We start from the raw sequence: 13,445 nt of genomic DNA on the forward strand, positions 1-13,445 counted from the left end.
CGGTTTATGCACAGCGTCATTCTGTGATGTACTTATATGATCTTCATGAGAGGCTCGAGTAGACGCCGCATGCGCTCGGCCGCGCGCACAGAGCGGGCTGGGGTGACTGGGTGGCGCATGCGCCGTGGCACTCGGAACAGCACGGCGACGGCCCGAATGCCCTTCGAGTATCCGTGTAATTGATATCGCAATAAAAGACGAGAATAGAAAAAAAAAACAGCGCACACCTCAATTCGCCATGTTCAGCGGCTTACTTGTGGCTTCAACTCTCGAAGCGGTTTCTTCAGATAATTGGTTCTGTCCTTCCGATAAATGGCTCTTTTCCGTCCTTTTCTTCCCGCTCAATACTACAATTTTGAACCTTCAGAAATAGCGGCCACTCGCTAGGTCTTTCCGATTCGTTAATCTACTCATACCCTTTTCAAGCTTAACAAAGGTGCCCGAAAGTGAGGGGAACAGGTGTGTTGGGGGTTTGTCGTATCATGAAGGGCACCAACAAAAACAATGCAATGGCTTAGAAGAAAAAGCAGCAGGAAAGTTCGCGAGTTATCGCTCTCGGCACCGGCGGTGCCTTGCGCAGCTCAGTCAGTGACGATTCATCCGATGATAGGACCGGCGCAACCAGCCCGCAGCAATGGAAGTTCTTATCAGTGACTTCTCCGAACGCGAGAAGTGATCGAGTAAGTGACCCCACGGAGTACGCGTCCGGTGATTGGCGCCCACTGAGGCGCAGTGCGCCGTGCCGAGATATATACGTATATACCTAAAGGGAGAGTTAAGGACCTAAGGCTGAAGAGAGAGAGAAGGGGAGGCAAGAGGGAGGCCCTTTCTTCTTCGAAAGAGTCTCAACTATATCCGGGATACATCCTTCGGGGCATGTGCGCACTATGGGGCACACTCCATCCCACTCCGAAGGTCGGTATTGTGCCCCAAGCCTGGCTGTCTTCCTTTTTTTTTTTTCGGTTTGTGTGTAGACGAACGGCGCAGGGAAGCTGTCAGAAGAGCATTACTTGCAGCTTTCTTTCTTTCTTTCTTTCTTTCTTTCTTTCTTTCTTTCTTTCTTTCTTTCTTTCTTTCTTTCTTTCTTTCTTTCGTACTGGCATGGCTTTTACGAACCTCTACCCAGTGAAGGACAATTCAATGAGAATAGCTAGTACCTAAATTGCTTCACCTAAATGGCAAAAAATATCCGTATATAGGCTGCCTGAAAGGGAGGCATTCTTACTGAATGGACGGGGTTTATTGAGCAGAAGTAACCTGCTCCATTCGTTAGCTAGTGAACTGACCCATCTGTGCAACAACCGCTGTTCTTTTGCGGTAGAGGCAGTTCCCTCCACCTCTCTCTCTCTCTCTCTCTCTCTGTCTATCTCTTTCCTTCGAAACTCCCATAATTGTTTTTATTTCTCGTATTCTAACTAAGACGAATATTTGAGAATTCCGAATAGTGAATTAACGAACCGAATACCAGTCAACAGCCAAGATTATTCTGTTAGTGGTCAAAATTACGAATTTTCGCACACTCCTACTTTTTTAATCTTCAGCGAGAGAACCGTCATGATCAGAGAGGGAAAGATACTGCCCCTCAGCACAGCACCCGGATGCGCTACGCATTCGACCACGGACTACACATTGAGTCAGGTAGGCGGTAAAATGGTTAGATAGAAACATAGGTGCATACGTAGCCCCCTGAAAGTGAGCGAAGTACCCGAAGAATGCTAACGCATAAGAAGAAATGTCGGTCGCATCAATACATTAAAAAATAAAAAACGTCAACTGATGTCATGAAGAGGTACACGAAGTTAGACACAGAAATTAACATAAAATCAGGTCAAATAAAAACACACAGTAAGGTTACCGAACATAAAATAAAAACTGTAATCAATAATTCGCAGCAAAGTTGCTCCCTTAATGAAATATCTGGAGAGCCATTATCACTTTCCTTTGAGTGTATCTGTCCACCATTGACCTCTATAATAGGGGGGGGGGGGGGTAGTCAAGAACGAAGGTTAGCGAAAAGTATGTATTACAGATCGTCCTTGTACTGGAGTTAGTTATGGCACCGGCTAGGTACAGTCGAGTGCAAAATATTAGAGACCACGGGAGCGGCGACTAAACTGCATGGCTGTTGTGCCTTCTGACGGCTGCGTGCTGAAGTTCGAGAGCGCGTACTGCGCACGCGCGTCCTTTCTTACCTGCCAGCCTGCTCGTTCGCTCGCTTCAACCACGCGCGCACCGGAACGCGTGAGAGAGCGCAAGGTGTCACTTCTGCAGTCGCATTCGAATCGCCCGAGTGATGATGTCGTCATATCGTGACGAAAACACTTCATTTCCCCCTTCTCTTCCCTGGCTCTTCTTTCCGTCTGCTCGATATTCGGTGGTTTCACGCATTTGTCTGGGCACATGATATTTGGACTGAGTACCACAAATAATTGCATCATGCTTAAGTTTCCGGAAGTGGAGCGCAAAAGACATCGCTGCTTTCTGACGTTATCACAAAACTCGATTTCAGAAAAAGTGACGCAAAGCATGTTTTTCGCGCCGCGGAGCGTCGATAAGCAAGGCGCAGAGAGTGGCGCGCTCCGAGCGCTGCCAATGCAAACGAAGTGTTTTCGTCACGATATGACGACATCATCACTCGGGCGATTCGACGGTGACTGCAGAAGTGACACCTTGCGCTCTCTCACACGTTCCGGTGCACGCGCGGTTGAAGCGAGCGAACGAGCAGGCTGGCAGGTAAGAAAGGACGGACGTGCGCAGTACGCGCTCTCGAACTTCGGCGCGCAGCCGTCAGAAGGCGCAGCCATGCAGTTTAGTCGCCGCTCCCGTGGTCTCTAATATTTTGCACCCGACTGTACGCGGACACCAATATTCTTATTATAACACATTTTCGCCTGCAGCCAATAACATAAGGATACACATGTGAAAGATGTCATACATGGTTTACTCAAAAAAGGCGGCAGATGCCACGCCGTGGGAATCGATGTTATGCGAAGCAGTGTGCGGGAAGCCTACCAAGCTAACGAAACGACCATGCGAGCACCAAGACGTAGGCGGCTGTTTCATGACCTACATGTCACGCATGTCATGACTCCTCAGGAGTCCCTTTAGCTACGCCTGAGAGACCTTAAAGGGACAGGCAACCGCTCAGAACATGAATTGAGATAACCCCGCGGATGGAAAGATCGTCCATCGTATCGGCTAGAACGGGCCCCGTTTTTCTCATTAAACGTGGATTTATATTTTTAATTCTTCACTAAAAGTCGTGAAAAATGACCTTTGGCGCCCCATGCGGCAAAAACATGAACCTATTTAAGAGGTCTACCACGTGACCCTCTACCAGTGTATGCTGTTCCTTGTCTTTTTATTAATATTGAAATGCAGTAACATTCTTTCTATTATAAGTTTTTTTGAACTTACAATGTGCAGATAAGCCTTCGTTTGTAGTGAGTAGAAAAGTGGCGCTGCCTTCGCCTTCGTTTTTGATGACTTGGCTTGGCTCGTCTATCGACTGAATAACACCGACGGAGGCCAGCCAGCCATGACGTAGGCGTGTACTTGGGAAAAGAACGTGGTGCAGCTGTAAGAAAGGTCTGTACAGCAACGCAAACTTATTGTAGAAGTCTATTTACCTTTAAAAGTGGCTGGAAAGGTGACGATATAGGTGGCTAACCACAGTTGCACGTCCTCCAGTGAAAGCAGGACGATGGGCGGCTTTCACAATTTCCGAGGCGGGTAATCGGCATCGCTATCACTTCTCAGCGTTGCTGGAGGAGGGACTCTCATTTTTTTTAAGGCTACTCAGATCGAAAAATTCTGCTTACAAAATATTTACGCACTTTTGGAAGTAACCGCTGCAGGTGTAAACACTACCGAGGGTGAGCTTTTCGTTGCGCCATAAAAAACTGGGTCCATAAATATCGGTTGTCAGTCCCTTTAAGGAGAAAGCCTTAGTCATGCTCGTGACTATGACTTCAACCCTTAGTCATGCTCATGACTATGACTTCCACCATCAGCCTTTTCCTTCACTTTGTACCACACCTGAACTCATTCCATTCGTTTTTGAGTGTTAATCTTTTTTCGCTGTCATTGTCATTTTTGCTGAGTCACGGTCATGACTCTGGCTTCTACCACCATCCTTTAGTGTTTCGTTCACTTACTACCACGTCAGAACCCATTTTAGTGTTTTTTAGCATCAATGTTTTTTTGCTGAGTCATTGACATTTTTGCCAATGTCTCAGTCATGCCCCCAGTCATGCCCTCAGTCATGCCCCTGATTATGACGTCTGCCATCATCTTTTAGTGTTTCCTTCACTTAGTACCCACGTCCGAACCCATTTCAGTGGTTTTTGAGTGCTAATATTTTTTTCGCTGAGTCATTGTCATTTTTTCTCAGTCATGGTCATGACTTTGACTTCTACCATCATGCTTTAGTGTTTCCTTCACTTAGTACTTACGTCAGAACCAATTTCAGTGGCTTTTGAGTGTTAATTTTTTTCGCTGGGTCATTGTGATGACCTACATGACACGCATGTCATGACATTTATGTCATACCTATCTCTTATGTTCGTCATACACTCCTGTCAAACTATGCAAATTTTGGTACCTACAGAGTTAACGAAACGACCATGAGAGCACCAAGACGTAGGCGGCTGTTTCATGACCTACATGACACGCATGTCATGACATTCATGTGATGACATATCATTTGTGTTCATCATATACTCTTGTCATAGTATATTTTGTACATACCAAGTTAACGAAACGACCATGAGGAGGAGGAGGAGGAGGAGAGATAGAGAAGGCAGGGATTTTAACCAGAAATGCGTCTGGTTGGCTACCCTACTCTGGGGGACAGGAAAGAGGGAATAGAAAGATGAGATAGAGAGAGGAGGAGGGGGGGGGGAGGAAGGACACTGTGAGCTCGCGCACGCACGCGGAGGGCCTGAGCAACTCGAAGGCGTTCACATACGCCAGTCGTCCTCAAGTAAGACAACAGTACCTTCACAGCTTTGTGGGCCGACGAGCGATGGGGACGGTCTTCAAGGAGCATCTGCACGGACAACGGTCGATTGTCAAGTCGTCGCAATGCGTTCGATGAAGTTTGTCACGAAACGACCATGAGAGCACAAAGACGTAGGCGGCTAGATAGATACTGTGAAAGTAGCAAATCTTCGGTAAGAGACGCTTCGCATTTAATAATGCTTGTCACAGAAGATGCAAGCTAAAGATCGTGTTGCAGCAGGCTGTTTTCACAGATCAGAAAACAGGTAATTAGAAATAAATTGCGGCATGATGAGCTAAAGTGTGCACCACATATTATTCCTTTTAGGGCACTGTTCACATCTGTTAAGCATGCATTAAAGGGTCAATAAAGGGGCGGAGCGAGAGATATTTATATTTAGACACCATTCCGACTTATATTGTGTCGTTATCACATTTGTATTTGCTACGCCCCCCAAAAAAGGTGAGGAAACAAGCACAGATAGCATAACCAAGAAAAGGAAAGCGGGGACCATGCATCACAAAGACAAATTATGTCTTTACTTCTGAGCGTATAGCTAACCCGAAAACTTAACCTGAACCATTACGCAAATGCAACGTCGTTAGGTCATACTAAAATGGGACGCGTCGTATTTTGTTTTGTTTCTGAGCTCGTGAAAGACCACGATGCATGACAGGGACCCCTAACGAGCAACAACACACGGGTTCCTTCCAGGAAAGGCTGAGTTAACGGTCTCATTTCTTTACGTCTTTGTCAGACGCATTAGTCTTGAGATATGAACACGAAATGGACCCCCCGCTGTGTCGCTCATTAATCATGGTATGGAGTAGGGCCCGACATGAAAGTATCAAAAGCAAGGAACCCGAGAAATGCGCCTGGTGACCCACTACGACGCAAGGGTATAACAGCCGCATCATCACAGTGGCTTTGAAGTTCTGCTGCGTTTTAACAGAACCTCAAGGTTACTGTGTTGATGCGGTTCTGGTAGCTTTGCGTAGCAGTGTGAACGCCTAATACACCTCTTGGAATGCGCCGGTCGCATTCTCATGAAAGCGCACTGCAACTTAAAAGCGCTCGTTTGCAGGTTAAAGAGGGCCCAGGGGGTCGAAATCCCTCTGGAGCCGGCCCACTGTGTCGTTTTTCATATAGCCTGTTAGCTAGCTGCATTGGGACGTTAAACTTTATTATTTAATTAAATCTAGCAACCGTTATAGCTAGTACCTAACACTGCCGAGCGCTAGAGAGGTCAAAAAGAACAGAACTTGTGATATCGCGGACAAATAAAACGCGAACAAATTAGGGCTAACTGGAAAAGACTTCGCGTGATGTCGGCATCATTTCGACTTCTACGCATAGTACGCAACATGTGCACCATAACTGGTAGCGAAATATCAAGGGTACTAAATTTCACGATTCTGTTATAGTAGTAACATAATTTCCTGTTCGCGTGTCATTGGTCCAGGACAGTTCCACATCGCCTTACCACAGCTGAGCCCGAGAAGCATAGTGCTTGCCAATCTTACAGGTAACTTACACCAGTGACATTCTTACTGTTCTCATCGGAACGAAGTACGCGCAGAAGCATCTGGCTGACGACAATGAAGCTTCAAACGGTTTATATAGTAAACTTTTACAACGGTGCTGCATTGCAGCTTCTTCGCCTGGTTCACCGTAACGTGATGGTGGTCTGTGATTACGCACGTGACCTACTTTATTAATAAAGAAATCACACAAATTTCGGGGGGACTATATAAGGCCTTCAAAACAGATTCCTGCGGTTTGGAATGTCACTTTCATAATATAAGAGACTATGCTAGAGAGGTAACTCAAGCTGCAAATACTTGACCTGTGAAAGAACAACAGAAGCCTCGGTGCTAGCCTTATCCAAAGTGGATTTGTCTGCGTCGGGCCCTCACTTCAGGCCCATCCACACCGAAGGCGAGTCGGTTACAGCGACGGAAACCTCCTCGCGGAAGGGGAATAGCGGGCGAGAACACGGCGGCGAACAGTGATCGCTCCCGGACCGATTTCTTTCCGCGCCGGAGGAGCTTGCAGCCATGCCGCAGCCAGTCAGAACGCGAGTACAAGAAGGAGCCGGCTGCAGAAAAGTCCGTGTGCGACACAACGTACAAGTGGATTTTTCCAAAGTAGGTGCCAGAAGTAAAACACTAAAAGAAATCTCAGGTTGCTTAACGCGCGGAGACACAATCTGTATAGCATGTGATGTCGCGAGAATGAAGGTGAGGCTGCAAAGCGTTGGCATGGCCCATTCTTTCTAGTTCTTGCAAAGCCGGGTGAACCCACCAGCGGCGCGGGTGGGGTATCCTTCTTCGAGCTTTTCGCTACTCTCCTTGAAATCCCACCGGAGAAGTAGCCAGCCAAGGAGGTTATAAAAAGCCATAGGCTCAGTTGTGACACCCTGATCTCCCATACAAATTGCCAAGACCTTCAAACTTCAAGATAAAACCAGCGACACAGACAGGCACATCGAGGCGCATCTGTAAGGCAAAATTGGCCTTGTGAAAGTCATCGGAAGTGAGAAGAAAACGCCTCCTGTTCTCCGCCAAATGCCAACGTTAATCGATTCCGCTGCTAAGATGGCGGCGGCCGGCTTCACCTTCAGGACATCATCTCCACTCCAGAAGTTTCTTTCACATTTTTTTTTAGGCCTCCTTCTAGCCAGCAGAGTACCAACTATCTCGTATTCTTAATCAAAGCTGGTCATCCTGCACAGGCGGTGATCGGGCGGGAGCGCGCGAACAACTGATAGTTACCGGAAGTACCGCGAGCTCAGGGCGCGTTCGTGAAAGCGCGAGGTAAACCACCTCTGTGGGCGGCGCGGGCTGTCCAAGGAGGTTATCAAGGAGGTTATATAAAAATTGGAGGACGCTTAAGCTTCGCATTGAAGAGTTGAACGCGATAGCGTTATCGGGCTCCATTCGCATCACATTTTTCTTTATTAGTAGGCTTCACTGCAACCTACAGCGTGGGAAAGCCAGCTTACAAAGGTCCCGCTTACACTGATCTCCTTAAAGTCAGCTTCACTTTTAAACACAAATGCATTGCTGAGAAGACATAGTTACAGGAGCAATTTAAGCCGTCTTATATAAAAATGTGAAGGCCCTAGGACCTTTTTTTTATTATTTAATTGTTTACTGTTGCCCCGAGGCGCACGCGTGTCCAAAATTTAGAAAGGCTCGGTTTTCAACATTTCCCTCAATATGAAGCCTAGAACCAAAGTACAGCGGCACACTGTCAGAATTGGAGGACGCTTAAGCTTCGCCTTTAAGAGTGGAACGCGATAGCATTCAAAGATCCCTGGCTGCTTATCAGGCTTTTTTCTGGTATATTCAAATTACAATCCGACGCTACCACACCTGTAGGTTGTGATGAAGTCGTACTTTACGATTTTTCTGACGGTTTTTACTTTGAGAAATTCAATTTTTGTTCACTAACGCCTTGCGCCACGTGGAGGCCCTGTGTGGTGGGGGTGATTCGGTATGATGTGGTTCGGCATGATTATTTCTGCCAGACGCCGATGCTTAACGCCGAAGCCGACACCGAAGCCGACGCCGGATTTTCTGCGACACGGGGCCCTTAACGCTCACGCGTTAAAACTTGTGGAGTGATAGGCCCAGCCGCCGTCTACGGCAGCGAGTGAAGCAGGCGGAGGCCATATTGCTAGAGGCAAAAGAGTGCGGCTCCAGCATAGGCGGCCGCTGGATACGCGCGGCGCTCCCTGTGTTTACGGTTCCGCGATGAAAACTAAAAAATAAACCCCTTTAGAAAGTATATCATCGCGCATGAGCGTGTCGCTGTTGATGAAAAAAAATATTTCTGCGTATTGCCGCAGGCTTTGAGAAAAGCTATAGGCGGGACGCTTCATCAATCGCACTTCCTCGCTTGGTTAAATTATGAACGGTCTCTCCATACAAACTAAGCTCGTGTGATTTGAGTGCGTAATGAACATTCATCACTGTGTACCAATTGACGTGAAAGGTACGATAGGCGCTGTTGTGCGGCGCGTCAAGTGAATGGTCTTCGAAGTCGCGCAGTGCATCACTTCGCCGTGTTCATTTAAGTCGGGGGCATTTCTGAAATGATGTTTGCCCAATAACCTTGGTGGCTGTTATTGACGACGACGCCGTTCTCGCCGTCAGTGATCAATACGTCAGAACTCGCCCTTTCACTTTATTAGGTAACGATGAATAAAGTCTTGCGGGCATCCGCTTTTTTGCGTTGTTTCCTGTTGTAATCAATTTTTTTTCTTCGTTTTCTGAGAGACTGAAAGCCCCTTCGCAATATATTCGTGGTGGCGTTATTTACGTGCAAATACCGTAATTGCTCTCCATTTTAGTACAAAACATTACCGAACTGGTTTGCACATGCAAGGACGCCGCTAGCTAGCTATGTGTTTAGCATCCTGAACAGCTTGATAGCCATATGCTGAGGTCAAAGCTTGCGTCATGAACTTCACTGAGTACGGCTTCACTTACAAAAGGACGGGGGTGGAGGATATGCCATACAGAAGCTACAACACACGACCACGCAGATCTTGCGCATGATTCAACGAATTACCAGCAGGAAGAGGGGACTCAAGGAACAGGACCTTATCCGACTAGTGCAGGCTCTGATTGTGAGCCGCACTGCGTACTCGGCACCATATTTAAATTTCAGTAACGCGGAAGTGGAGGCACTCGACCGGCTGATACGCAAGGCGTATAAGCAAGCGCTCGGACTCCCACCCGGAACGGCTACTTTCCGGCTCGAGGCGACAGGTGTGTACAACATCGCACGGTAAATCATAGAGGCCCACCTGGTAAGCCTGAAGGAAAGACTACTACGCACAATAGCTGGACGCTGCGTCTTGGAGCGTCTTGGATATTTCGTACGAAAGACCAGCGCACTGACCAAAATCCCAACACGAATACAGGAAACTATGCACGTCTCACCGATTCCCAGGAACATGCACCCAAACTTGCACATCGGATGGAGACAAGTCCGAGCGCAGGCGCTCGCGAGAAAGTATGGAAACCACCCCAATTTCTTGTACGTAGACGCGGCCAGCACCGCAAGAAGCAACGCATTCGTCACCAGCGTAGTCGACAATCACGGGACCGAAATAAATGCGTCATCGGTTTCCAGAGTGAGCACTGCGGAGGCAGAGAAACTAGCAATAGCGTTAGCCATCACGACGAGACCGCACTGGGATTGCGTCATAGTTCTGACGGACTCTCAGATGGCATGTAGAAATTATTCCAGGGCCAAAATTTCCAGGGCCGCACAACGCATTCTGAATGGAGCGCACCAGTTGCCACCATACATACAAATCGTGTGGACTCCGGGGCATGAGTGCTTACGCGGCAATCAGCAGGCACACGGCTACGCCCGAGCGCATGCACACCGGGAGCCGCGAGATGACCGCGCCGAGCAGTTCCAACCACAGCCCACACTATTAACCTACACGAACATCCTACAGCACTATCGCCTTTCACGAAGAACACTATCCCCACCGCATAATGTTCTGACGCGAGAGTAAGCCGTAATATGGCGAAAACTCCAAACAAACACATAGCCACATTTGAGTCTTCACCACGCCATACACCCTGCGCTGTATTCCTATAAATGTCCACACTGCGATCAATGTGCAACGCTTTACCACATGGTATGGGCTTGCGCAAACACACTATAGCTCACAACCATAACACACCCCACAACACAGGCAATGGGAGGCAGCGCTGTCCAGCTCCGACAGGAACGACCAGCTCAACCTGGTCAACCGAGCGAGAAGGGCAGCTAAGGCCGCTGGACTCCTGTACTGAGGGGACCACCCACTGCAAAGCGGAGGAGCAACCTACGCTCGCGTGCTCTTTGATTAAAGTTTATTCTCTCTCTCACTGTGTACGCTCCTATATATTAAGGCGAAAGCCTTATATGTCTTGTTTGTGGGGACTTTGATAAATGGTTCCAAAATCGCAAAAATATCCACGAAAAATTGATAACGCATTAACGTAATTACAAACCCCATAATATTACATATCAATCGATAGGTAATTACATGATGAATATAAATATCAATAAATTAACATGATAGTCCTTGAATAATTATGGTAATTAGCATGACAAAGCGTAAAAATGGGTCGGAAACCCCGAAAAGTGGCCAAGAACCAAGAATTAATTATAGTAATGGGTATAAATATGGTTATGATGGCAATTATAATGATAGTAGAATATAGTAATGACTCAATAATGACCATGACTCAGCAAAAATTACAAAGATTAACATTCAAACACCGGTGGAATGGGTACGGAAGCGGGTACTAAGTGAAGGAAACGCTTAAGATGGTAGTAGAAGCCAGTAGTCATGACCGTGGCTCAGCAGAAATGACAATTACTCAACGAAAAAAGATTATGGCTATGATTCAACAGAATTAAGAGTAAATCAAGGGGTTATGAAGTGGGGGAGTGACTTGCAAAACTATATATGTGAGATTTGAGGGCCCAAGTGAGAGTGACTCACCAAAAAACAAGTGCTCAGTCACAGTTTTAGTTAAGCATGGTGAATCATAGAAAGCGTGACTGGCAAAAAAAAAACATGATGACTTGCAAAATTGACTGTAAATTGTGGTTTCACATTGATGACTCAGCAGAAAAAGTGCTGATTCATGGTCCGAGTTTGGTGAATAAAGGATGACTTGCAAAAATGACTGCAAAATATGGGTTCAGAATGATCGTACGATGACTCAGCAAAAAAGAGTGCCGAGTCTTAGTCTGAGTTTGATGAAATAAGGATGACTTGCAAAAATGAATTTGCAAAATGTGTAAAAAATGGGAATACAGAAAATAAAGGAAATGTCAAAAGAATTTCACAAAGCGTGAAAAGTGCTCGTCGTGTCACTGAGTTAGCGGCGCTCGGGGTTTCGCCTTCAGGTCGTCTTAGTGGTAACATGAGGGACCCCTACTAACTTTTTCATATATGCTCAGAAAAGTTGATGCCACTCATTCATCCCGTATAGAACTTCTTATTGTAACACACACGAGAACTGAAGCATCAGACAAATATGCCACACAAGGAGACATAGGAACAGCAGAAAACATTTCCAATTGGCACCTGGACTTTTACAATGCAATATATTCACATATAAGTTGAGTTTGTAACTCAGGTTCAGTGTTCATTAAGTTCTAAATATTAGAGTCTTGAAAGCAGAGTTCCCGCTTTTTTCTTCACAATTCGCTCGTTTAGTTTTCTTGGTGATGTGGTGTATCCAAAACCTTAGATAGCATTACGAAACCTTCTTGTAAGAGGGCTCACGCTCTAGTGTTCAGAAAATTTGATGCCACTCATCCTTCCCGTCTAGAACTTCTTGTAACACACACGATAACTGAAGCATCAGGCAGAAATGCTACACATGGAGACATAGGAACCGCAGAAAACGTTTCCCAGCTTTTACAACAGAATTTCTTGCTGGCCTAATTGGTGCAACTTATTATTGCGATAGCAATTATATCCAAAGCGGATTTCTGCCGTCGGCGTTGCCGTCGCCGTCACCGTGAGGTTCCGTATGACGTCAACTACGATGAAATCGTTGCCGCGCTCCGGACGCTGTATGTGCGAGTGAAAGGGCGCGAGGGACGCGCGCTTTCACGGGGAGCGAACGCACGTCGGAGAACAAGCGCGCGTTCTGCGCCGTACTCCCTGAAGGGCTGCAGAATTAAGTCTCTTTCCTCATTTACAATCACCATATATAGAGAGCAAATGCGACTTCTTCCGTCGCGCGAAAGGCCGTAGGAGGACGGGGGGGAGGAAGGGGAGGCGACGTTTAGCTGCGGCACCAAATGCGTATATATAAAAACGTTGCGAGGCGAGAAGGTGGGTAATATTTCCGACGCTGCTCGACAAGTGTCCCATTCTGATCTTGTCGAAAACCTCCGAGCCGCCCCCAGAGGCACCGGTGACAGTCACGAACGCCGCGCGCGTTCGGTGCGAACGCGGGCATAACGCCGACGGCGTCGTCAACAGTTCTGCGCGTTGCTGGTGCTGCTGCATGTCCAAGTTTATACAGCTGATATCACGACTATCCTTACTCCGAATAGCTCTCTACTAATTTGCTATCGCAATTGATGCTTCGCCTTTCGGGTGAAACTGCGACAAATGTTTTGAACAACAAACCTACGAAGCGTAAGGACGCAATAAAAGTGGTCAGAAGGAGTACTGAACTTACAACTCTTCACTTCTAAAGCCCGGCACACATTCAACGTTCTTACCGGCGTCTCCGGCCGTTGCGTCTCTCGGCGTCGTTGCATCAACGGCGCCGGAGAGGTCACCCAGCCACCTGAGACGCACGCAAACAGCGCCAGTGCAGCGTCGCACAATGTGACCTGTCATATTCGAATGTAATTCAAGTGAACTTACAGAAATGTTCCTGATTAAGGTTTTTTAATG

Source organism: Dermacentor silvarum, chromosome 3 (genome assembly GCF_013339745.2).
Source record: "Dermacentor silvarum isolate Dsil-2018 chromosome 3, BIME_Dsil_1.4, whole genome shotgun sequence".
NCBI classification, from domain to species: Eukaryota; Metazoa; Arthropoda; class Arachnida; order Ixodida; family Ixodidae; genus Dermacentor; species Dermacentor silvarum.